Source organism: Loxodonta africana, chromosome X (genome assembly GCF_030014295.1).
Source record: "Loxodonta africana isolate mLoxAfr1 chromosome X, mLoxAfr1.hap2, whole genome shotgun sequence".
Lineage (NCBI taxonomy): Eukaryota > Metazoa > Chordata > Mammalia > Proboscidea > Elephantidae > Loxodonta > Loxodonta africana.
Window position 1 is genome coordinate 107,394,506 of NC_087369.1, and position 26,144 is coordinate 107,420,649.

Genomic DNA, 26,144 nt, shown 5'->3' on the forward strand with positions numbered 1-26,144 from the left:
GAACTGACCAGAGGCTCCACCAGGAAAAAGACCTAACAATGTGTTTCCATAAAGATTACAGCCTTGGATACCACATAGGGAAGTTCTATGCTGTAATATAGGGTCGCTGTGAGTTGGAAATGACTTGACAACACACAGCAACTATTCAGATATGACTTGTTTAATTCTTCAAAAGTGAAGACTTGAAAGAACGCGGATAAATAATTCACAAATGATGAAATGAAAATGGGCTATACATAAAATTTTAATATTTAAAGAAATTCTTATTAGAAAACAATAAAATACATTTTTTAACTTAACAGATTATCCTGTTTTGTTCAAAATGATAATAACCAAAGTTAGTAAATGTAGGAAAATAAATACTGTGATATAATTTTGGTAAGAATGTATTGGTATTGTCTTTCTGGGAAGAAATTTAGCAAAAGCTTAAGTATGTACATTTATTTTCTTATAAACCATCCTATTTCTAAGGATTTATTTCTGATAAAATAATGAAAGAAGTGTTTAAGGACAAATCTATTTACTGCAGTTTTTTTAATATCAGGGAAAATTACAGGCAATTTAAATGTTCAACAAACAGAGAAGAGTTAAATAAATGATACTAAGTAGAGACAATGTTCAGCAGTTAGAATAATATTTTTTAAGACATTTTCCATCCTAGTTAAAAAAAAAAAAAAAAGAAGTCACGGTATGATATTAAGTGAAAAAATAAATAGGAAACACAACTTTAAATATTGTAGTCAAATTGCCAAAAGACTACTAGTTAGATCTTTGAGTATCTGATATGAGGTAATTACTTCTTTGAGTACTTTAAATATTTTTAAGTTAATATGCATTGTTTGATAAAGATTAAAAAATTGTTAATTTTTAGAAAATAAATTAATTTGTTAGTTTTTCTGGCATTTTATTTGCCAAACCATAGGCTTGTGGAAAATCTACATGTCATTGGAAAATCTTGAGGTAGCGTTTTTTTGTAACTGCTTAATAAGACTTATTGTTCTTTGTCCCCAGTTAAAATAATTGTACTGGAAGATATCTATACATCTACCCTTATTGGATGAATATCCACATGCAACTGAAATTTAACATTTTATTTTTTTAACTAGCCTTGTATTTTGAATTTTGTTTGCTTTTCATCCTTTTATTGGGTTGTGAAAATGATAGGAAACCCATGTCTTGGAGGAAAATCCCTGCAGCTCATTACTTGTTTAAAACATTCCTTCAAGTAATCAACAATTTTTCAGCTGTTTTTGTCAGCAAGATTAAAGAAAAAAAAAAAAAGAACAAGTTTCTTTGCTTTGACGTCTCCAAAAGTGACATCACTTTCTATTTCCCTTTGCATCTGTAAGTATAGTTGAAGAAATTCTCCAATGTAAACCAGACTATAGAAACAAGATAAGAATATGTGGCCCATTATATTGAAAAGACAGATAATCCTTTTGATTCAAAATTCACCAGATTATTTTTGGGTCATTGTATCCAACAGCTTAAAGTTTAACATACAATAAATTCCTAATGAAAACATGAAAGAAATATGTAATAGCAAAATATTACTTAGAAAAATATTCTCAGACTTGACCTAGTTAAAAATTAGCTTGTTACCTATAAGGAAACAAATGACTTCCAGCCAACATAGTGCCATAGACAGAAGCACCACACTGTCCCTCCACAACAAAGACCTGAAAAACTAGGTAAAACAGAGATAAACATCATTCTTGGAACCCGAATTGTCAAATGAAGAGATAAAGAACTCGGGCAAACACTGAATGGAATAAGAAACTGACAGAGGCCTGAGATCGAGGAAAGATACTTGCCAAGGTTCCTTATCAGCTAACGCAGCATGGATTAGCTATCTTGGACTCCTCTCAGAGACTGGTTGACAGGGAGCACAGGAAAGCAGCTTCACAGAGCTCCCAGCAGGAGACAGAGCACCCTCTAACCAGTACTACACGCTCTCCCACCCCCTATCCTTTTCCTGCTGCACTAGTTCCGAGCTTCCTGGCTGGCTGCAGTGGCTCGGCCTGCCAGTAAGTGCAGCATCCATGCTGCTTGGATTTGTCCCACCCACATTGCAGATCAACAGACAGGAAGTATGGGAAAGCAGCTTCAGAAAGTTTCCAGCAGGAGACAGAGCACCTGATAAAGAGCAATATACACATTCCTAAATGCCACCTTTCTTCCCCTCCCCCTTTGGCCTCCTCTGCTCCCCACCAGCCACAGTCTCTTGGCCAGGAAGCAACTGCTTCCACCCTGGGCTGCTTGAATGCACCCCATCCACATTGGCCAGGACCCTGAGCTAATGAAGCTTCTTTCCATCTCTTTTGGTTTCTTCCATGCCTTCCACCACCTCCCCCTCCTTTCCCTGGAACACCTGGGTCCTTGTGCCATCTTTGCTTCTTGGAAGACTGTACATCCTGCTTGACTGGGGATCCACTCCACCAGCCCACAACAGCACGCTGGTGGGATCCCTGAGTATTTTGCTTGTTTTGTTTGTTTTCTTTCTCTTTTCACACTTGGGAGCCCCTTCTAGCCAGGCTGCACTGCACGGCCTAGGAGCCACTCCCTCAATCTGTGCAGCCACATAGACAGGATCCCTGGGGGCATTTCTTTTCTTTTTCTTTTTTCCTTCTCTTTTTTTTCCTTTTCTGTCTTTCTTCATTTCTCAGGTCTCATCTGTCTATACCTACCTTCTTTTCCAGTCTCCTGAATACCTGGTGCTGTGTGACATCTATACCCCCTCAAGGCAGGCTATGCTGCCCAACCTGGGAGAATTCCATGGTCTTTGCAGCTGCACTGGTGGGACCCCTGGGTACTTTTCTACAATTTTTTTTCTTTTCCAAATTTTTATCTAGTTTTCTTCCCCCCCTTTTCTTTTTTTTCTTTTTGCTACTCACCATTTCTTGGTTTCTCATCTTTCCACTTGAATGGCAAGATCCACTTGCACTTTTTTTTGGGGGGGGTGTGTTTTTTCTTTATTTTTGGCTCCTGTTTTTCTCTCTTCTTTCCCATACCCAAACTAACTCCATACATCACAACCTCCCCCCTCTTTCCTGCCTGTGTGCACCATGATCTAGACATCACACCTTCAAGCAGAACAGTCATAGTCTACCAGAACAGGCTCAGCACTGATTCCTGGCCTGCCCTGTTGGCCCTAGTACATGCTACAAACAACCCATCCCAACCCTTCCCTTTCAGCTGGACCTGCCCTCCTGCATCATAGCTCAGTGACTGGCCCATTAGACAAGGAGGTGAAAATATCTTGACTACAGATCAGCAAACAACAAATAGTTCACAGCCTGCCTGCTCAGACATAACCAAATAAAACAAAAAAAAAGGATGAAACAAAGAAAACTACAATCAAAAACCAAAGAAAATAGCTACCGAATGTTCCAAACACAACAGATAATACCAAAACATGAAAAAACAAACAAACAAACAAACAAAAAAATGGACAGGATGGTTCCAGTAGGCATCCAAAATAAAACAGGAGATGACTTCCCAGTAGAAGAAAAGGCGCTAGAACTACCTGACAGGGAATTCAAATCTCTAAAATTCAGAGCTAGTCAAGCATTGAAGCAAGAAGCAGACAAAAATGAGGAAAAGTAGACAAATTTATGGAAAAGGCAGGCAAATTCATGGAAAATACAGACAAAAAATGGAAGAATTCAGGAAAATAACACAGGAACAAAACACCAAAAATAAAATCACAACTAGAAATCATACAAAAACAACAATTAGAAATCCAAAAGATAAACAGGAAGATTTCAGCAATGGACAGTGTCATAGAAGGACTGAGAAGCAGGTTTGAAATGACGAAAGATAGGATCAGTGAAATTGAAGACAAACACTTGGACACAAATCTCTTTGAGGAAAAATCAGAAAAAAGAACAAAGAAAATTGGGAAACCTGGAGAATTATGTGAGATACAGTCAAAAGTAAAAATTTGCCAGCGATTGGAGTTCCAGAAAAGGGAGAGAAAATGGAAAACACAGAGAGGACCATTGAAGAATTGCTGACAGAAAACTTCCCTAATATCATGAATGATGAAAAGCTTACCACTCAAGAAGCTCAATGAACCCCATATAAGATACACCCCAAAGGAAAAACACCAAGGCGTATCATAATCACACTTGCAAAACAAAGACAAGGAAAAAAATCCTGGTAGCAGCTCAAGAAAAACAAAAAGTCACGTACAGAGGAGAAACAATAAGACTAAGCTCTGATTATTCTGCAGAAACCATGCAGACAAGAAGGCCATGGGATGATACATATAAAACCTTGAAAGAAAAACATTGCCAACCACGAATAATATATCTTGCAAAACTTGTGTTCAAATATGATGGTGAAATTAGGACATTTTCAGATAAACAGAAATTAAGGGAATATGTAAAAACCAAACCTACAAGAATTATTAAAGGGAGCCTTTGGTGTGAGAACAAAAACATCAGACCGCAGCCTGAATCTAGGATGCAAGGTTGTACCAGTCACATATCAACATAGGAAATGAACTCTCAAGGAATATCCAAAACCAAAACAATTGCAACAGGGAACCAAAGAGGTTAATCTATAAATGACAACAATGTCAGAACAATAAAAGAGAGAATAAAAGGTGTATGTATAGAACTTTCTAATGGAGAGGAAGACAGGGCAATACCAAATAATAATAGACTGGTTCAAACCTAGGAAGATAAGGGTAAATTTCAAGGTAACCACAAAGAAAGTTAATGAACCTACTCATCAAAATAAAGAAGAAAAACATAAACTCTCAATAAAACAAAATCTACAAAAACAAAAGAAATGAAAAAGAAATTCACAAAAAAGAGGAACTCAGCACAGGAGAGTAAGAGGACAAAGACAATGTTAGCACCACAAAAAAAGCACTACAAAATGACAGCAATAAACTCACACCTATTAGTAATTACACTGAAAGACAACGGCCTAAATACACCCATAAAGAGACACAGACTGACAGAATGGATAAAGAACCAGGATCCATCAATATGCTGTCTATAAGAGACACACCTTAGAAACAAAAGATGCAAATTTACTAAAAATCAAAGGATGGAAAAAAATATCAAGCAAATAACTACCAGAAAAGAGCAGGAGTGTCAATACTAATCTCAGATAAAATAGACCTAAAAACAAAATCCACCGTAAAAGACAAAGAAGGGCACTATATAATGATTAAAGAGACAATCCATCATGAAGACATAACCATAATAAACATCTATACACCAAATGACAGGCTCCAAAATACATAGAACAAACTCCAACAGCACTGAAAACAGAAATTGACAGTTTCACAATAATAGTAGGAAACTTGAACACACCACTCTTGGTAAAGGACAGAACATCTAGAAAGAAACTCAGCAAAGGTACAGAAGAGCTAAAGAACACAATCAGCCAACTTGACCTCATAAACGTATATAGAACACTCCACTCAACAGCTGCAAAATATAAATTCTTTTCCAACGCACATGGAGTGTTCTCCAGAATAGAACACATCTTAGGCCACAGAGCAACCTTCGAGAAATCCAAAATACTCAGATAATACAAAGTATTTTCTCTGACCACAATGCCATCAAAGTAGAAATTAACAACAGGAAGAGTAAGGGAAAAAAAACCAATTACATGGAAACTGAATAACACCCTGCTTAAAAACCACTGGGTAATAGAAGAAATCAGTGATGGAATCAAAAAATTCCTAGAATCTAATGAGAATTAAAATACATCATACCAAAACCTTTGGGGCACACAGAAAAGGCAGTCCTCAGAGGTTAATTGATAGCAATAGATGCACACATCAAAAAAGAAGAAAGGGACAAAATCAAAACATTAGTTACACAACTTGAAAAATAGAAAGGGAACAGCAAAAGAAGCCCACCATCACCAGAAGAAAGGAAATAATAAAGATCAGAGCAGAAATAAATGAAATACAGAACAGAAAAACAAAAGAAAGCATCAACAAAACCAAAAGTTGGCAAACCATTGGCCAAACTGACAAAAGAAGAACAGGAGAGGACAAAAATAAGCCAAATAAGAAATGAAATGAGGGACATTACATCAGACCTAGCTGAGATAAAAAGGATCATAACAGACTATTATTAAAAACTATACTCCAACAAATTTGAAAACCTAGAAGGAATGGACAAATTTCTAGAAACACACTCCCTACCCAAAGTAACACAAAATCATGTTGAAAATCTGAGCAGACCCATAACAAAAGAAGAGATTGAAAAGGTAATGAAAAAAACTCCCCACCAAAAAAAGCCCTGGCACAGATGGCTTTACTGGAGAATTCTACCAAACATTCAGAAAGGAGCTTCTACCAGTACTACTCAAACTATTTTAGAACATAGAAAAAGAAGTGATACTTCCAAATTCATTCTATGAAGCCAGCATAACTTTGATACCAAAACTAGGCAAAGACACCACAACAAAGAAAATTACAGATCAATAACACTTACGAATATAGATGCAAAAATTCTCAACAAAATTCTAGTCAATAGAATTCAACATTATATCAAAAAGATAATACAGCATGACCAAGTGGGATTCATACTAGTCATGAAAGGATGGTTCAACATTAAAAAATCAATCAAAGTAATCCACCACATAAATAAAAAGAAAGAAAATCACATTATCATCTCAATTGACGCAGAAAAGGCATTTGACAAAGTCCAACACCAATTCCTGATAAAAACTCTCAGAAAAATAGATATAGAAGGAAAATTTCTCATTGTAATAAAGGGCATATACACAAAACCAAGGCCAACATCATTCTTAATGGAGAGAGGCTGAAAACATTCCCCTTGAGGAACAGGAACAAGAAAATAATGACCTTTATCACCTCTCTTATTTAACATTCTGCTGCAAGTCCCAGCTAGAGCAATAAGGCAAGAAACAGAAATAAAGGGCATCCAAATTGATAATGAAGAAGTTAAAATCTTCCTATATGTGGATGATATGATACTATACATAGAAAATCAAAAGTCTCCACGGGAAAACTCTGGAAGTAAGAGAAAGATTCAGCAGTGAGTGGGGATACAAGATAAACATACAAAAATCATTTGGATTCCTATTCATCAATGAAGAGAATCATGAAAAGGAAATCAGGAAAACAATACCATTTTTAATAGCCTCTAAAAAAATAAAATACTTGGGAAAAAATCTAACCAGTGATTAAAAGACCTATACAAAGAAAACTACAAAACACTACTGCAAGAAACCAAAAGAGATTTACATAAATGGAAAAACATACCATGCTCCTGGATAGTTAGACTCAACATTGTGAAAATGACAATTCTACCTAAAGCGATTTACAAATACAATGCACTCCTGATTCAAATACCAACAACATTCTTTAAAGAGATGGAAAAACTTATCATTAACTTTGTATGGAAAGGGAAGAAACCCCTGATAAGTAAAGTACTATTGAAGAAGAAGAATAAAGTAGGAGAACTTGCACTACTTGACCTCTGGACCTACTATACAGCTATGGTAGTCAAAACAGCCTGATACATTGACCAGTGGAACAGATTTGAGAACCCAGATGTAAATCCATCCACCTATGGTCACCTGATCTTTGAAAAGTGCCCAAAGTCCACCAAAAGGGGAAAAGACAGGCTTTTTAACAAATGCTGCTGGCAAAACAGGATGTCCACCTGCAAAAAAATGAAACAGGACCCATACCTCACACCATACACAAAAACTAACTCAAAATGGCTCAAAGACCTAAGTATAAAGCCAAAAACCATGAAGTTCATAGAAGCAAAAAATAGGATCAAGGCTAGAGGCCCTAATACATCTCATTAACAGGATACAAATGACAAGCAACAACACACAAGCTCCTGAGGATAAGCTAGATAACTGGAATCTTCTAAAAATTAAACACTTAGGCCCATCAAAACACTTCACCAAAAGAGTAGAAAGAGAATCTAGACTGGGAAAAAAAATTGGCTATTAAAAATCAGACAAAGTTCTAATTTCTAAAATCTATAAGAAAATCCAATGCCTCTACAACAAAAAGACAAATATCCAATTAAAAATGGGCAAAGGAAATGAAGACGCTTCACCAAAGAAGACGTTCAAGGGGCCAACAGACACCTGAAGAAATGCCATTAGCTCTCTAGCCAGTAGAGAAATACAAATCAAAACCACAATGAGGTACCATCTCACCCAGGCATTACAGGTAGGAATGCAAAATAATACAACTATTTTGGAAAACGATGTGGTGCTTCCTTAGAAAGCTAGAAAAACAAATACCATATGATCCAGCAATCCCACTCCTACAGAAATAAGAGTCGTCACGTGGACTGACATATGCACACCCATGTTCATTGCAGCATTGTTCAGGATAGCAAAAAGATGGAAATAACCTAGATGCCCATCAACAGATGAATGGATAAACAAACTGTGGTACATACACACAATGAAGTATTACGTAACACTAAAGAACAACGATGAATCTGTGAAGCACTTCATAACATGGATGAATCTGGAGGACATTATGCTGAGTGAAATAAGTCAATCACAAAGGGACAAACATTGTATGAGACCGCTACTGTAAACACTTATGAAAAGATTTACATACAAAAAGAAACAATCTTTGATGGTTACCAGGGAGGGGAGGGGTGGGGATGGAAAAACACTTAATAGCCAATAGATAAGTGGAATTTTTGTTGAAGGGTAAGACAGTACACAATACATCCAAACTCCCTGAGGGACAGAACTGCTAAGCTTCCAGCTGTGGGGACCATGGTCTCAGTTCAACTGGCATAACACAGTTTACAAAGAAAATGTTCTACTTTCTACTTTAATGAGTAACGTCTTGGGTCTTAAAAGCCTGTGAGCTGCCATCTATGATATTCCACTGGTTTCACCCCTTCGGGAGCAAGGAAGAATGAAGAAAACTAAAGACACAAGGGAAAGATTAGTCCAAAGGACTAATGGACCAAATCTATCACGGCCTCCACCAGACTGAGTCCAGAACAACAAGATGGTGGTTGGCTACCACAGCTGACTGCTCTGACAGGGATCACAATAGAGGGTTCCGGACAGACTGGAGAAAAATGTAGAACAAAATTCTAACTCAAAAAGAAAGACCAGACTTTCTTGCCTGACAGAGATTGGAAAAACCCTGAGGGTATGGCCCCTGGACACCTTTTCAGCTCAGTAATGAGGTCACCCCTGAGGTTCACCCTTCAGCCAAAAATTGAACAGGCCCATGGAACAAAGCAAGACTGAAGGGGCGCACCAGCCCTGGGCCAGGGACAGGAAGGCAGGAGGGAACAGGAAAGCTGGTAATGGGGAACCCAGGGCTGAGAAGCAAGAGTGTTGACACGTCATGGGGTTGTTAACCAATGTCATAGAACAATGTATGTACTGACTATTTGATGAGAAACTAGTTTGTTCTGTAAACCTTCATCTAAAGTACAACTAAAAAAAAAAAAAAAGATGATGCTAAGAGATATACGCCAGATTACCAAGAAAGGAACTTCATTATGAAATTCCTGACTTACAGTCTGGGGCTCTGTCTATGTTATAAAAGTGAAAATGAGGAATGTGTAGAGTAATAAAAGAAATTTAGTTGAAAAAAATCATCAAGATCTTTTGCAAGCTAGCAGATATCTTCTGAGGAAAAAAAAAAAGCTAAACCCCATAAAACATGTCTGTAGTTTTGTTTGTATTGTTTTTGTTTGATCATTTCTCTGTAGATACCAAAAATCAAGATTTGTTGATTTCCATCTTCTCAGAGTGGACTCAGTTTGGCAGATTATATCACCTCTAATTTTTTTTTTTAATGCAATTAAAGAATATTTATTTATAATGAACTATACAAAAGACCATTCCTAGTGATTAAAAAAATGTGTTGAACATTGGGTTAAAAAAGGAGCGGTTATATATTAAGTCAAGTAATGTGATGGGCAACCCTACAGTGGCATTAATTTCAAAATACTTAATATATTCCGTTCCAAGTATAAGCAGACAAATGACCAGCTATGTACTTTAATTGCCTTTGCTTTAGTGATGCAGAACTCACAAAGCAAGCTTCCAAATGTTATTGGCTTTTTGTCCATTGAGTGTGAAATTGGAAGCAAAGCGTATCAAATGCTTCCACGTATCTCCATTCTTCATCCTTTCTGGCTCTCGTGAATCAATTATTATTCAAAATTACCGTTTGTATATCAAAACCTTTTGAATAACAACCAATATATCATTTATCTTCAACTAATATGATTTTATTCTAACTCTTATTATCAGTATTATTACTCTCAATAGCTGTACTTTGGGTTCCTGGGAACGTAGAGAAACAATGTCACTCTCTCTCTTTTTAGCTTATTACTATATTTCTCAATGATTTCCCTTAAGAAAAGTATTGAGTGTTTTAAGAAACTCATAAATTAGACTCTGTGATTATCTGAATTAGTACCTTAATTAACAATGTAATGAAAGTTAAAGTAAGTAAAAATGTACATTCACTACTAAGCTTCAGTATTAATTCTTCAGAGGTAATCCCTGCTGTAGGATGAAGAATTTGGTTTGGCCCTTTGACTCTGGTTCCTGAAAACAACCCCAGCAATCAAGTTGCCTTTGTTTTCCAAAATACCCAGGTAAGTAGGGGCTAAACAGGCCCCAGAGCTGGTGACGTAACTTAACCAAAAAAAAAAACAAAAAACCAAACCCAGTGCCCTTGAGTCGATTCTGACTCATAGCAACCCTGTAGGACAGAGTAGTACTGCCCCATAGAGTTTCCAAGGACCGCCTGGCGGATTCGAACTTCCGACCCTTTGGTTAGCAGCCATAGCACCTAACCACTACGCAACCAGAGTTTCCGAAGCAACTTAAGGAAGAAAAAAAAATATGTATGTATAAAACCATTGCCTTCAAGCCAACTCCGACTCATAGCGAACCTATGGGACAGAGTAGAACTGCACCATAAGTTTTCCAAGGAGCAGCTGGTGGATTTGAACTGCTGACCTTTTGGTTAGCAGCCCAGTTCTTAATCACTGCCCGGAGGGGGTTAATGCAGGTATGCATATTCCTTGATCAGACTGATCATAGATATGCATTAAGGCCCAAGTCATGCATATTCACTGAGGTCCCAATGACTAGGGAGCCTGGGATGTTAGAGTGCTCTGTTTGAGGTCTCATAGGTTGGTAAGAACATCTATGCAAGAAGGGGGTGTGGCATTTCCCTGGGGACTAGGGAAACCTCATGGTACCTGGGCCTCTCCCTTGCCGGATGCATATCTAAGATTGTAACCTTTCTGGTTATACTAAATTGGTAACTGTAAGTATAGCACACTGCCATTGAGTGGATTCCAACTCATAGCAACCCTAAAGGACAGAGTAGAGCTGCCCCATAGGGTTTCCAAGGAGGCCTGGTGGATTCGAACTGCTGGCGTTTTGGTTAGCAGCTGTAGCTCTTAACAACTACCCCACCAGGGTTTCCAACTGTAAATATAACTTTTAAAAAAACAGAACAAAAACATTGCCCTAGAGTTGATTTCTACTCCTAGGGACCCTACAGGACAGAATAGAACTGCCCCATAGGGTTTCCAAGGCTGTAAATCTTTACAGTTGCAGACTGCCACATCTTTCTCCCACAGAGCCGCTCATGAGTTTGAACCTCTGACATTTCAGTTAGCAGTTGAGCACTTAACTATTTTACCACCAGGGCTCCTCCACAAATATAGGTAATATTTTCTGTAAATTCTGTGAGTCATTCTAATTACCGAACTCACTGCGGGCAGCGAGAACCAACAGAGAGGCTGACATTTGCCTGTTTGGCAGAGGCTGGAAGAACAGAGTCTTAACTTGTGGAGACTCAACTCTGGGTGTTAGGGTCAGAGAGAGAATGTGCCACGTGCATGGTTGGTGTCAGAATGATAAATTGGGAAAATGGCGATCTGAGTTATCTTTACATTTTAGAAATCAGATTTACATTGGCTATTATTCATACACCCGCATTTCTCAGACAGTGCAGGGAAATAACTGCGTATGCATATTTAATTATAAACAGAAAACAGACCTAGTCCACCACATTAAAAAAACAAACCTAGATAGCATATCCTTTAATTTTCACCATGCCAAAATTTAGTACTTACAACATCTAAATAAGCCAATATTTGGCTAGTGTTCGCATTCCACAAAGTCTATGGTTTTGCCATCATAACATCATTTTACACAAAACAAACACCAGTAATAAATATCAAAAGGCACTGTTAAATATCACTGCTTGTATTATAATATTTTGCATTCTTAGAATATAAAATATTTTTTCCTAAAATATCTCTTTTTCTGTGTTTGTGACAGAAATATAGAGTGAAGTTAAGGTTTTTTTTTTTTGAATCTGCTAGTTTCTTTATAGCAACTTGAAATAATCATTGATACTTATATGCTACCACACCAGGGTCCCCTGATGTAAAACAAAACAAAACAAACAAACATAAAAATGAACAAAAACCTAGCCAGGTTAATATACAGATGTATAGTATTTTCATAGTTTTTATTACTGGGGCACAAATGCTTGACCTACGAGATAAATAGTGCTCAAGGATATTTTTACATTTTTGGCATTTGTGGGAAGTGGGTGAGAAATAGATGAAATAAGAATGTGTAATGATAATCATTGAAGCTGGGTGAAGGTGTGGGTGTTTATCATACTATTCTGTTTACTTTTTATACATTTGAAAATTTCCATAGTAAGTTAAAAAATCAGAATTTAAAATACTATCAAGTGAAAGACAAGCCATAAAGTTTTTTTTTTTTTTCAACACACATACCTAAAACCCCCACGTGTCTGTCAATTTGTCATATTGTAATGGCTTGCTGGTTGCTGCAATGCTGGAAGCTATGCCACTGGTATTACAAATACACACAGGGTCACCGATGGTAGGCAGGTTTCAGCTTAGCTTCCAGACTAAGACAGACTAAGAAGAATGACCTGGTGGTCTATTTCTGAAAAATATTAGCCAGTGAGAACCTTATGAATAGCAGTGGACTGTTCTAGTGCCAGCAACTGAGCCCCTCATGATGGAAAGCACTCAAAATAAAACAGAGGAAGAGTTGCTTCCTCAAAGTAGAGTTGACCTTAATGACTTGGATGGAGTCAAGCTTTCAGGACCTTCATTTGCTGATGTGCATGGCTCAAAATGAGAAAAAAAAAAGCTGCAAACATTCATTAATTATAGGAATTTGGAATGTAAAAAGTATGAAACTAGGAAAATTGGAAATCATCAAAAATGAAGTGGAACTAACAAACATCAATATCCTAGGCATTAGTGAACTGACATGGACTGGTATTGGCCATTTTTAATCAGACAATCATATAGTCTACTATGCCAGGTATGACAAACTGAAGAGGAATGGCATCCCGTTCACCGTCAAAAAGAACATTTCAAGATCTATCCTGAAGTACAATGCTGTAAGTGATTGGATGATATCCATGTGTCTACAAGGAAGACCAGTTAAGAAGACAATTATTAAAATTTACCCACTAACCATTAAGGCCAAAGATGAAGAAACCGAATATTTTTACCAACTTCTGCAGTCTGAAATTGAAAAATATACAATCAAGTTGCATCAATAATTACTACTGACTGGAATGCGAAAGTTGGAAACAAAGAAGGAATAGTAGTTGGCAAATATAGCCTTGGTGACAGAAATGGTGTCAGAGATCACATGACAGAATCTTGCAAGTCCAATGATTTCTTCATTGCAAATACCTTTTTCAAGACAAAAACTACAACTATACAAGGGGGCCTCATCAGATAAAATACACAGGAATCAAATTGACCACATCGGTGGGAGGAGACAATGGAAAAGCCCAATATCATCAGTCAGAACAAAACCAGGGACTGACTGCAGAACAGATCATCAATTACTCACATGCAAGGTCAAGTCGAAGCTGAAGAAAATTAGAACAAGTCCAGGAAAGCCAAAGTATGACCTTGAGTAAATCCCACCTAAATTTATCTCAAGAATAGGTTTGACACATTGAACACTAAATGACAGATGATCAGACCAGTTGTGGAATGACATCAAAGACATCATACATGAAGAAAGCAAGAGATCACTAGAAAGATGAGAAAAAAGGAAAAGACCAAAATGGATGTCAGAAGAGACTCTGAAAGTTGTTCTTGAAGGTAGAGTAGCTAAAGTGAAAGGAAGAAAAGGTGAACTAAAAGAGATGAACAAAAGGTTTCAAAGGATGGCTCCAGAACAAAAAGTAAAGTATTATAATAAAATGTGCAAAGACCTTGAGCTAGAAAACCAAAAGGGAAGAACACACTTGGCATTTCTCACGCTGAAAGAACTGAAGAAAAAATTCAAGCCTCGAGTGGTAATACTGAAGGATTCTGTGGTGAAAGTATTAAATGAAGCAGGAAACATCAAAAGAAGATGGATGGAATTAACAGATTCACTGTAAAAAAAAAAAGAATTGTTCAAAGTTCAAGCATTTCAGGAGGTAGCATATGATCAATAACAGGTGGTACTGAAGGAAGAAGTCCAAGCTGCACTGGACACATTAGTGACAAACACATCTCCGGTAATTGATGGAGTACCAGTTGATATGTTTCAACAAACTAATGCAGTACTGCAAGGGCTCACTTGCCTATGCCAAGAAATATGGAAGACAGCTATCTGGCCAGCTGACTGGAAGAGACCTATATTTGTGCCCATTCTAAAGAATGATGATCCAACAGAACACAGAAATTATCGAACAGTATCATTAATACCACACACAAGCGAAATTTACCTGAAGATAATTCAAAAGTGGTTGCACAGTACATCAAGAGGGAACTGCCAGAAATTCAGAAGAGGACATGAGACGAGGGATATCATTGCTGATGTCAGATGGATCTTGGCTGAAAGCAGAGAATATCAGAAAGATGTTTACCTGTGTTTTATTGACTTGCAAAGGACTTCCACTATTGAGGATCGTAACAAATGATGGATAACATTGTGAAGAACGGGAATTCCAGAACAGTGTGGGTTTTTTTTTGATCATTCCCATGAGGAACCCATACATAGAACAAGAAACAGTCATTTAACAGATCAAGGGGTTTAAAATCAGAAAGCTGTGCATCAGTGCTCTATCTTTTCACCGTACTTATTTAGTCTGTATGCTGAGCAAATAATCTGAGAAACTAGACTCTGTGAAGAAGAATGCAGCATCAGGTTTGGAAAAAGACTCATTAACAACCTGGCATATGCAGATAACACTACCTTGCTTGCTGAAGGTGAAGAGGACTTGAAGCACTTACTGATGAAGATCAAATACCACAGTCTTCAGTATGGATTACACCTCAACATAAAGGAAGCAAAAATCCTCACAACTGGACCAATATACAACATCATGATAAACAGAGAAGATATTGAAATTGTCAAGAATTTCATTGTACTTGGATCCACGATCATTGCCTATGGATGCGGCAGTCAAGAAATCAAACGATGCATTGCGTTGGGTAAATCTGCTGCAAAGGCCTCTTTAAAGTGTTAAAAAGCAAATATGTCACTCTAAGGACTAAGGTGCACCTGACCCAAGCCATGGTGCTTTCAATCGCCTCATATGCATGTGAAAGCTGAACAGTGAGTAAGGAAGACCAAAGAACAATTGACGCCTTTGAATTATGGTGTTGGTGAAGAATATTGAATATACCATGGACTGCCAGAAGAAGCAGCAAATCTGTTTTGGAAGAATTACAGCCAGGATGCTCCTGAGAAGCAGGAGTTTGTCTCACATACTTTAGCTATGTTATCAGGAGGATCAGTCCCTAGAGAAGACCATCATGCTGGTAAAGCAGACTGTCATTGGAAAAGAGGAAGACCTTCAAGGAAATGGATGGACACAGTGGCTGCAACAATGGGCTCAAGCATAACGATTGTGAGGATGGTGCAGGACCGGCAGTGTTTTGTTCTGGCATACGTAGGGTCACTATGAATCGGAACTGACTCGATAGCACCTGACAACAACATAGCTAAAACATGATTAATATGCAGAATGTATAAAAACTGCCACGATTCATCAAGCAAAATAATAACCCAATAACTATATAAAAAGCTGCTCATGTTCAATCATTTCCAGTAATCAAGGACATGTGAGTTAAGAGTGAAATGTCATATAAAATCCAGATAATTGCAAACTATGAAGCAGTCTGACAATATCAAGTATTGGAGAATATGTGGATCAAAGAGAATTCTTTAAAAATACAACTTGTCAATATCTTTTTCAGTTGAACATGGTCACACCTTTTGATTCTGTAATCCCACTCTTCAAAAGTACCCACCGGAGAAACACTAGTTCGTGTGTATCAAGAGACATGTACATAATGTTCACTGAAGTAATGTTCATAATAGCAAAATGTTGAAAACGTCACAAATGTCCAACAACCAGAGAATAACTGAATTAAATTTTGACTCACAGTGAAATATTGTACATAAACAATGAAATATCACTGCATACAACACCAAGAAGAATCTTGGAAACATGGTGTTGTGTGAAAAAAAAAGTTTCAACCCATTTACAATATGACAAATGTTAGGTGTCTTTACGTGATACTTAAATAATGAATTATTTAGCCTACACGCATTTGAGAGAAAACTGTAAGAAAAACGGCAATGGAACGAGAATACAAATTTAGGATAGCTGTTACCTCTGGTGTGTTTATAGATTCTTATTATATTACTAAGTGCTATAACTGACATACATATTCCATAAAATATTTGAATCAAATAATGTATTAAGAAAGACGATAGCGCAAAAAAGGAGTAAAATTTATCTAACTTGCTGCCCTCCTCGTCTGCACAGAGTTTCCGACTAGAAATTTCTACCTGATATGCTGAATATGCTGAATATAGGGCTCTGCTACAAATGGAAAAGCACCTACTTTTCATGTTATCTCTCTTCTGCTCTAAACTGTAATTGCTCCCTGTGTTCTAAGGGTGTTCCCATATTTGAATTGGTGGACTGCATATAATTATTTACTGAATAAAAAATGATTCCTGGTATTACAAACCCCTTGCCATGGAGTCAATTATGACTCATAGTGACCAATAGGACAGAGTGGAACTGCCCCATAGGGTATCCAAGGCTGAAATCTCTATGGAAGCAGACTGCCACAGCTCTCTCCTGTGGAGAGCCTGATGAATTTAAACTGCTGACTTTTCATTGGCCAAAAAACAGCCAATGCTTAATCACTGTGTCACCAGCCTGATGTTTTTGTTGCTGTTAGGTACCATCCGGTCAGTTCTGATTCATAGCGAACCTATGTACAACTGATGTAAAACCGATGTTTTGAGTTCATTGTGGCAGCCACTGTGTTAATCAGTCTCGTTGAGGGTCTCCCTCTTTTTTGCTGACCGTCTACTTTAGCAAGTATGTTGTCCTTCTCTAGGAACCGGTCCCTCCTGATAACATGTCAACATGTATAACTATGTGAGGCAAAGTCTCCCTATTCTTTGCTTCTCAGGAGCATCCTGGCTGTACTTCTTCCAAGACAGATTTGTTCATTCTTCTGGCAATCCATGGTATATTCAATATTCTTCACCAACATCATAACTCAAAGGCATCAATTCTTTGGTCTTCCTTTTTCATTGTCCAGCTTTCACATGCATATAAGGTGATTGAAAACACCATGACTTGGATCAGGAGCACCTCAGTTCTCTCAAAGTAACAACTTTGCTTTTTAACACTTTAAAGAGGTTTCTTGCAGGAGATTTGTGCAAATGAGGTACATTGATTTCTTGACTGCTGCTTCCATGGGTGTTGTGGGGATCCAAGTAAAAGGAAAAACTTGACAACTTTGATATTTTCTCCACTTATTGCGATTTTGCTTATGTCCAGTTGTGAGAATTTTTGTCTTTATGTTCAGGCTAATCCATACTGAAGACTCTAGTCTTTGGTCTTCATCAGTAAGTGCTTCAAGTCCTCTTCATTTTCAGCAAGCAAGGATGTATCATCTGCATATGGCAGGTTGTTAATGAGTCTTCCTCCAGCCCGGATGCTGTGTTCTTCTTCATAAAGGCCAAATTATAGGATCATTTGCTTAGCATACAGAGTGAACAAGTATAGTGAAAGGACAAAACCCAGATGCACAACTTTCCTGATTTTAAACCAGGCAGAATCTCTTGTTCTGTTCCAAGAACTACCTCTTCAGCTATGTACAGGTTCCACATGAGCACAATTAAGTGTTCTGGAATTGTGCATTCTGTTGGATCACCTTTCTTTGGAATGGACACAAATATGGATCTCTTTCAGTTGGTTTGCCAGGTAGCTGTCTTCCAAATTTCTTGGCATAAACAAATGAGCCCTTTCAACGCTGCATCGGTTTGTTGAAACATCTTAATTGGCTCTCCATCAATTCCTGGAGCCTTAGTTTTCACCAATGCCTTCAGTGTAGCTTGGGCTTCTTCCTTCAGTACCATCGATTCTTGATCATATGCTACCATCCTAACGTTAAGGAACTCAAAATATATTTTTACAAGGAACTGTAATAATTTTGATGCATGGTCTGTCTGGTAACATCCACCTAAACATGAGTTACCCTTGCTCCTTCCTGGGTCTTTAGTATAATTGCTCCACTCCTCTATAGAGACAAGTCATTGTTAAATGTTTCCAAACTCACAATGCAAATATGTCAAGGCATAATTTATATTTGTATTTATATGTGCTTTATATTTACTCTTCTTCATACCCCCCAAGAAAATAAGACTTGTTTTTGTTTTTTTAAATTTTTATTAACTATGGGTTTGAAAAGATAATTTTTTTCATTGTTCTTTATCACAATCAAATAAGACCATGAAATGGGCACATGGGTCTTGTACACTTAACTTCATGAAATGGAGCATGTGGACATATATTTATCAAAGAAAAAATATTTCAACAAATTATGCAGATTCCATGTGATGAAAAAAAAGTGTTCTTGTTTATTCTCATCAGTTTTATAGAAGTTATTATACATTTGTCTGGATAAAACACTGGTCTCTCTGTTCTTTTTTCATTTTGTAAAATCAACATAGGCACCAGTCAGCTCTTCTGCTGTAATAGGACAGAAGTCATAGTAGAACCATTGTAATGTTTGAAATGTTTTTTTAAATTTTTGATTTTTTTTTTCCAAGAGCACATATTTGATCTTGTTGAGGGCCAAAGAAAGTTTTAAAAATGATGAGGAGCATGGCAGAATTGCCTGGGTGTTCCTTCCTGTCTAGTAAATGTAAGGAACAGATATTTTAAAAGACTTGCCAAACTCATTGAAAAATACTTCTTTTTTGTTGTTTGTACAGTAGATAGAGTTTTGAGAAAAAAATACTCCATCTTATCACTGTCTGTTTCAGCCTCAGATCAGGTGTGACTCACAACTCTATGTGCACACGGACATTTTGGCATCACAAAGACCAATACCAGAAATTGAGAAGAATAGACACAGTTATCTAAAAAGGAATTTAACTGACAAATTTGCATTTCTAGAAAAATAATGGTCCCTTAGGATATACTGTCACATAGTCCACAGATTCCTTCAAAGCTCTGGAACTGGGAATATGACCTGTGAGAAAGAAAGAAGAGACATATCTATGTAGGGGTATTAAACACAGGGCCAAGGCTGAAGGTCCCTGAAAGTAGAAGCTACATGGTAGTCTGGAGTGGTAGACCTCTCTACAAAGATCTGTAGGAATGGTAGTGAGGAAATATAAGAAGGAATGAGGAACTTAGATCCAAGACTTAAGATCTCAAGGTCTCTATGTTTCTGTTTTTTAATGTGTGTTTACATTGCCTTGGCTAAAAATTAACATATTTGTAGAGAAATCTCCCTCTCCCATCTTTAGTGATAGTCATTCATCAAGCTTTAAGTTGATAAATATTTATATACTTTCATATTGTATGAGTCCTTTAATAAAATTCCATGAGGGTATAACTTCATTTCTGTAGTTCATCACTGTATCTCCAGTGCCTAGAACCTTATCACATGGTAAAACCCAAAAAACCAAACCCGTTGGCATCGAGTCAATTCCAGCTCATGGAGACCCCATGTGTTACACAGTAGAACTGAGCTCCACAGGGTGGCTGTAATATTTACATAAGCAGATCACTGGGCTTTTCTTCTGAGGTACCGCCAGGTGAGTTCAAACCAGTAACCTTTTGGTTGGTAGCCTACTGCAAACTCTTACTCTATGAATACTTCTTTAGTTATGCATTAAGTAATGTTGAGATGTCCATAGCATCTTAAAGAGCATTTCTTTGGATTTTCATGTGGAGTTTTAATTTAAATTGCATAGATTCAAAGATGCACCCATTAAGAATACATTACTCACTTAACTGTATTTATGATTTACATCATATTTATATGAACACTTCAACAGTTCTTAGTTATGTGATAAGAAGCTACCCAAGTTAATATTGCATTGGATAAAATAACATGTCTGTAGAGAAATCTCCCTCACCCTTCTTTAGCGGTAATAATTCATCACATTTTCCGGAGCTAAATGCACATACACAGTGTTTTCTGTTTCCTTGTTTATGAAGTGTTAAGCAGAGTGGCTGTGCCAGTGTGGTGCGTGGAAGCACCCACGGCAGAGAGCACTCATCACATATGCCAACTTACATGACAGCATTTTTAGCAGGTGGAGGAATCTTAGGCCTTCATTTGGGAAAGATTCATGGTTTTCTTCTTTGCACAAAGGTGCTTTAAGAGTCAGCAGGTCTTTTCTTTTTTTAAGTAAATCTTTTATTGAAGTATTAGACACAATTCCAAATCATAGGAACAAACTAAAAATCTGTTGTAAAAATAGTTCACTGGGTGTTACTAAAGAGACGATTATAATGAGACAGGCTAGTTCCAGATGAAGGAATTGGCAGTGAAGATAGAGAGAGGGATTAAACCAAAAAGCTCCATTAGAGTGAACATGAATACAGCATGATGCCACACTAGAAGAGGGTGGTGCATTAATTCAAGGAGTTTTCCAAGTTTTAGAAGCTGGAGAAAAACATAGTTATGACAAGATCAGAAAATTTGGAAAACTACATACAAAATAATGTGTCTTAAAGTAGACAAGGGATGTTGTCATTATTGTGCCAATCTGATTTATTAAATTTGCCTTTGTGTTCCTCATTTTATTTTTTAAACAATATGATCCTTCCCAGTATCACAGGTCTGCTTTCACTAACTGTGGTTATCACTTTCTTTGATGCTGGTGGTGGATCCAATTAACACATCCACCTAAGGTGGTGGTAGTGTTGTTCTTGATGTTATTTCCCAACAAGGAATATGAGAGAACTAATCTAGACAAAAAACATTTTATACAAAATTTCAAACATATGTAAATGTAAGAAGAATATATGATAAAAATCAAAAATGAAAACCAAAACAAAAAACAAACCCACTGCCGTCGAGTTGATTCCGACTCATAGCGACCCTAAAGGACAGAGCAGAACTGCCCCATAGAGTATCCAAGAAGCACCTGGTGGATTTGAATTGCCATCCTTTTGGTTAGGAGCCATAGCGTTTAACAACTAAGCCACCAGGGTTTCCGAATAGACCCCTGCATATCCCTTCAGCACTTATCAATTTACGGGCCCTCTTTTCTCATGTATGGTCCCACTGATGTTCTCACCTCTGTCAATGGATTATCATGAAACCAATCCCAGACCTTACGTCATTGAACCCATGAATATTTATGTAAACACCTCAAAAAGATAAGAACTCTTCAGGAAAAAATAGTAACAGTACCATAAGAAAACCTAAAATAAAAAATTAAAAAAATTGTTGAAACCATCAAGTAAACAGTCAGTTATAAAATTTTCATGGTTGTCTCATTTTTGTTTCTTTATTGTTTATTTTTATTTCAAGGTCCTTGCAAGGTCCATATGTTGTTATGGGTCTCTTTGTTGTCATTAGTTGCCATCAAGTCGCCTTCAACTCATGGCCACCCCATGTACACAGAAGGAAACATTGCCCAGTCCTGCACCATCTTGACAATTGTTGGTATATTTGAGTACGTTACTGTGACCACTATGTATTTTGAATCCCTTCCAACGTTGAGTTTTCATCTGCTAGCACTATATCAGACAATATTCTATTGTGATCCATAGGGTTTTCATTGGCTAATTTTTGGAAGTAGATTTCCAGACCTTTCCTCCTAGTCTGTCTGAGTCTAGAAGCTCTGCTGAAAGCTGTCCACCAGAGATGACCCTACTGGTATTTGAAATAGTGGTGGCATAGCTTCCAGTGTCATAGCAACATGCTAGCCACCACAGTACAACAAACTGACAGGTTCATGGTGGTGGGTGTCTTTTAATCAATTCATTATTTTCATTATCGTTACTTATTTTATAATTTATTTTTGAAGAAAGCAAGTCATTTCTTCTGTAGAGTTTTCCACAGTCTAGATTTTGCTGATCGCATCTTTGTCTTGTTTTGTAACTTGTTTCTCTTGCATCTTTATTTCCAGTTAGTTGGTAGTTTGATATAGAGCCTCTAACTGATCAAGATCTGACTCTTTTTTCCTTTGGCAAGAACATTAAAATTGTTTATTTCTATTCAAAACCATATAATGAACATCCAACTGCTTCTCTTTTGGGGTGCTAAATGACCATGGATGGAAATTGTCTGTATCCATTAATTCATTAAGGGTTGTCAAATGTGATAGTTTAATTCTATCATTTCTTTTCTATTTATTATCTAGAATATTTGATGATGAGAAAGTGCTTATGTACCATTATAGACTCATGGATTTAAACATTTATTTTTATTATTTTTTGCTTTAAACATTCAATTATCATTTAAAGATATGTGCATAGTAAGAAAAAATGTCTCATATTTACCAGATATAGCACAATTTACAGTGCTTATATTTTGGGGTAAATCCATAATTCATCTAGTGTCATTCAACTGGTCCTGATTTTTGTTTGTGACTTTCATTATTCTGAGAAAGAATTTGCCTTTGTTTTCGAAAAAATATTTTTTCTGGGTAGAGTATTTTAGTTTGGCAGATTTTTTTTATTTCCACATTTTAAAGATATTGCTTCAACTATCTTTTCACTTGCATGATTTCTCACATCCACTGACATTTTATTTTTGTTTCTCTGTACAGAATGTGTTTTTTCTTCTAGTTACTTTTGAGATTTTCTCTTTACCATTGGTTTTCAGCAATATGATTATGCCATCCCCTGGTACATTTTTCTTTGTAAAAACATTGTACTCAGAGTTAATTGAGCTTTTTGGGTTTGTGTTGTTTATAGTTTTCAACAAGTTTGGAGAGTTTCTGGCCATTATTTCTTGAAAAAAAAAATTGTGCCCAGTCTCTCTTCTCAGGGAATCCTAGTGCATGTATACTACACTGTTTGAAGTTGTCCCTCTCTTCAGTTTCTCTATTTCTTTTTCAGTGTTTTATTCTTTTTTTTTTTTGCTCTGTCTCTCGTTTGGGATTGTTTCAATTGCTGTATCTTTAAATTCCTTAATATTTTCTTTTTTGATGTTTGATCTACTATTAATCCCATCCATTAACTTTTTAATATGAATGAATAGTATTTATCTCTAGAAGTTCCATTTGTATGCCTTTTTGTATCTCCCTTGTCTCTACTTAATATTCTCAAACTTTCCTCTAGCTTCTTGAATATATGGAATACAGTTATAATAACTTTTGAAAAATCTTGATACTTAATTCTATCATCTTTGGTATTTCTGGGTTGCTTTCAGTTGATTGACTTTTTTCTCTTCATTATGGTTTGGATTTTCCTACTTCTATGTCTGCTCTTACATATTCAGTTTTATATCATGTTTTGAGGATTAATATCATTTTGCAGCAAAATGTTCAAAATAGAATGTCTCCTCATTATAAAGTTGCAAGAATGACATTTTAACTTTTACTTAAACTTGTGGGTTATAATTAAATAAACCAAAGCCCTTGAGGCCATTGTTTGCACAGGTCCACAACCAGACTAAAGCTATTTATTATTTTTCACAATGGAGCTTTAGAAAAGTGCTACAAATGTGTGGTTCACAGAATTTGAGTAGCACTGGTTTTGAGGACTGTGGTGGTCAAATATGAAATTTACCCATTCACTATTTTTGCATATAAGTAAATAACAGATGCACTTTTATGGGTCACTTGGCCAAAACTATAAAGAACATATATTGAATAATAGGTTTTTATAGGTATCAGAAGGACTGTGAGGCGCAAAAGCATACTCTTAAGATTTAATTTACTGACAGTATGTATATATAAAAATCCTCAATAGTTAAGTGAAAATTACATGTGGAAATGCCACATAGGTCTGAAATACCTCTAAACTTTAAAATTCCATAGGTATGATAATTCTCTTACTTTTTGTTACATGATAAAGATCACTGGTGGATTTGAACTGCTGACCTTTTGGTTAGCAGATATAGCTCTTAACCGCTACACCACCAGGGTTTCCTACATGACAAAGATACCTGTATTTGGCTTATGGGCAGATAAAGAGTAGTCTCACAGTTTGGTTAATTTTGAAGCCATCTACGTTAGGATGCCCTCGTTTGGTTTCATTGAGATGCTAAGAGATTAAAAATATTTAATTTCTTTACAGACCTGAATAAGTAATTACACAGGATTCTTTCTTAAAAATTGTGCTTTTTTGGAAGTAAATTTAGATGAATTGTGTATCTTCAGTGGTAAAGAGAGTTATTGAAAGGTATTATTCATTTGAAAACCTGAAAAATACTCTACGAATAAGTTGGAAATGTTCTGTTTTAAGTACCTTAAGAGGAGAAAGATATATTTTATTATTCACTGATATATTTTTAATCATCATGTTCATCGTCATTGGGTGGACTCTGTAAGATACGATCAGCCTCTTATATGAAAGTGTTCTCTATATCGTGAAACTGGTTCAATCTAGGTTACTGTTTTTATTTCTAGCTTCACAGAGGAATGTCAAAGGACTGAGTTGGCTGAAAGCTGAAATTCACCACTTGTTGAATCTTATATATGTGAAAGTAAAAGAGACACTTTTATGAGAAATTTGTGTCTAGAATTTTCAAAAAATTCCTGAAAAGAATATAATCTGTAAAATACAGGCAATTTTTATAGTCTCTGTGACTCTGTAACGGATTGAAGTCCCACTAAAGAGACTCCTTAAATCAGTGGATCACAATGAGAATAGAACTCTTTCCTAGAGGATATTTTGGAAATTTGAGAGTAGTTTTGGATGTCGCAGAGTTTGACTGATCCTTATGGCACTTAGTAAGTGAAGTCTGAGAATGGTAGACAGCCTACACTTTACAGAATACTTCTCACAAACAAAACTTTTCTGGAGCATGGTTCCACTTTCCAATAACCCATCTGATAGTCACGCAATCATATGCACCCCCAAATCTAATTCTGCTTTTTTTTACACCACAAAACGTTTTCGCATCCTTTTAATATACTCTCATTTTTACAAGATTGCTATTCTTATATGAATTGAAAGGTGGCTATACATTGCTTTTGTTTAGAACTTTACTAATAATTGTCACAATTTTGTAAATGTGTGTACAGTAATGTCACTCCTGGTATTTGAATTCCAAGTACTAAATATCTATATCTATATAAGTTCCTAATTGTAACTGTGGCATTCATGATAATTCTATACAACATATAAGATTAAATCATCTCTCGTAATCATTGTTAAGCAGTTGCATAATGATATATACATTTTTAATAAATTATTTTCCTCTTATTTATCCTTTATGTAGCAGTTTGGACCTTACAGTGATTAAAAAGCCCAGTGTATAACTGTTCTACCTCCAACTTTAGTGAATAGTGTCTGGAATCTTAAAAGCTTGTGAGCGGCCATCTAAGATACATCTACTGGTCCCAACCTGTCTGGAGCAAAGAAAAATGAAGAAAACCAAAGACATAAGGGAAATATTAGTACAAAGGAATAATGGACCACAAGAACCACAGCCTGTACCAGCCTAAGCCTAGAAGAACTAGATGGTACCCAACTACCACTGCCAACCCCTCCTGACAGGGATTGCAATAGAGGGTCCTGGAGGGAGTGGGAGAAAAAGGTAGAACAAAATTGAAATTCACAAGAAAAACAAAAAACAAATACCAGACTTACTTGTCTGACAGAGACTGGAAGAATCCCCTAGACTATGGCCCCAGGAAACCCTTTCAAC